The following is a 2,500-nucleotide window of genomic DNA, read 5'->3' as shown; positions in this document are numbered from 1 at the left end:
TTGTTATTCTTGAGGTTGGTGGGGGGGGGGGGGGGCAGTGCAAAGGGCTTGGTGTCCCAGGTAATGTCTCTAAGTGGAAATACAAGTATGTCTAAAAACTAATGGAAAATAAAACAACAATTTGGGAAAAGTACAAATGACACAAATGAAGCCTAGAAAACATGTAGCTCATTTCAAATGTTATATTGATTATTGTGATTGTTGTGATTATTGTGATTATTGTGATTATTGCGGTTTGTAAGGAATGAATGATGTAATCATGAAGATGAACAAATAATAATAATAACAATAATAATAATACATTTTTGTGTCATGAATCTAGAATACATGAAAGTTTCACTTTTTGATGCCGTTTTGTTTTGTTCTGTTCAATGGATACCTGGTTTGTTTTATATGTGTTTGTGTTTGCGTGCGTGTTTGCGTGCATGTTTGCGTGCGTGTGTGTCCTCCTGTGGGGGCTGAGGCCAGCTGTTGGACAGCTGTGTCGCGTGTGTGGTGCGTCTGATCATGTAGTCCCTGTGTGTGTGTGTGTGTGTGTGTGTGTGTGTGTGTGTGTGTGTGTGTGTGTGTGTGTGTGTGTGTGTGTGTGTGTGTGTGTGTGTGTGTGTGTGTGTGTGTGTGTGTGTGTGTGTGTGTGTGTGTGTGTGTGTGTCTGTCTCATTAGCACTGCTTGTTTATCAGTCTCTCCATCTGCTGAACCTTTTTAATGGAGAGTTATCAATATTTCACAACCTCACCTGTGGTTCAACTACACTCTGCTACACACTCTCTCTCTTCTACACAACAACAACTACACTCTGTCTCCATGGCTCATCTAACCTTCTGGAGCAGATGTTTGTGGTGAGTTTATAGGGTTAGATGAGAAACTCCCCTTCAGATGGATGATTCCAAAAGTAAAAACAGAATTAGGCAAAACATGTAATAAATAAATATGCTGCCTCTTGTTCTTGGAAGTATTTGCCCAAAAGATCTGACCCTGTCTGAGCTGATCACTATGGGGGAGTATTAATGTCATTTAAATCTGTTTTAAAGGATAGAGAGTCTAGGACTGAAGATGTTCCATTTTTAGTTCCTGATCCTGTTTTGAACTTTAACTTGAGTGTGGTGTTGTGTGTGATATATGTATTGTGTTGTTTCGTAGTGTTTGTCTATTGTACTTGTGTGTAGTGTGTGATTTATGTATTGTTTTGTATTGTTTGTCTATTATTGTAATGGCAAACGATAACGTTGTAACAATAAAGGCATATCCTTTGTTTAATCAGGTTAAAATACTAATTGAGATTAAAGTCTCTTTTCCAGTGATATGATATGATCTGATATGATATGATATGATTACGATCCCTTGACAATACTACATTCAGTAAACAAGGATCTGGAATCTAAAGCTGTTTTCCTCTCAATGTAATGAAAGATGTAACATTTCAACAAAACAAAAAAACTGTTGTGTTGCTTTATGAAGGCAGATTTATACTCAGCAATACGCGGGTGTCCCACACCCCAAAATATAAGCTAATTCAGTATAACTCCGGCTTTGCGGACGTGGAGGAAGTGAAAGAAAACAACCCAAATGGGAGATATTGCTATAGATTGTTTTGATACATGTGATCCAAGCCCTTTGCACACCTCTCTACGTGTTTTTTTCCCCTGGATCGGATCGGATCGGATCTCATCTCTCCCCCACTCGATGTCGTTCGGGTTTGGGGGGTGGGGGGGGAGGGGCAACACTGCTGGTGTGTCATACCGAGAAGAAACATATTTCATCTGGATTTTCTAAATATACCAAAAAAATATATAGTAGTTTTTTTTAAATACACGTTGGACCTTGAAAATATATTTGCGTAATATAATATCGTTAGCTATATATTTTTTGGCCACTCAGAATGTGTATTCTCTGGAATCTCTTTTGTTGTTATTTATTTCCAGGGACGTGCACAGATAGACTTTAGGTGGTGCTAGAGCACCTGCCCTTTACCCTCTTGACCAGAAGTGCCCTTTTGAAAAAAATATGTTTTTTTTTTCAATTTACAGCAGGGGTCTTCAACAGGGGGTCCGGGACCCCTAGGGGGTCCTCAGAGTTACTACAGGGGGTCCATCAAATCTTTATGTGATATGGTTTTTCTTTTTACCATAACCACTCGAAACCTAGCATCCCTTTTCTGAGGAGAACTTTAGCCAAATATTGCAGATCTACAAGCTCACAACGCCTCGCGCTGCGAGGCGTTGTGGGCTTGTAGATCGGCTATTTTTGGCAAAGAGGTATAGGTGTAGAGGGAAAAAAGAGCAGACCAAGTAAACAAAAAAAAGTATAATTTACTTGAGCACCTGCCCCTCAAAATGTCTGTGCACGCCACTGCTTATTTCTAGTATATTTTGAGAGCTATGACATATATTTCCTGTCGGTATGGTGTTTTTAAGGCAAGTCCACACCAACGATTCACAACGCAACTCCTGGCAACCGTTAATTAATTATCCCCAAACGGCACCGGTCTGCGAGCGGTCA

This window comes from Gymnoscopelus microlampas (assembly GCF_963454915.1).
Source record: "Gymnoscopelus microlampas genome assembly, chromosome: 4".
Lineage (NCBI taxonomy): Eukaryota > Metazoa > Chordata > Actinopteri > Myctophiformes > Myctophidae > Gymnoscopelus > Gymnoscopelus microlampas.
This window is presented reverse-complemented; position numbering follows the sequence as displayed.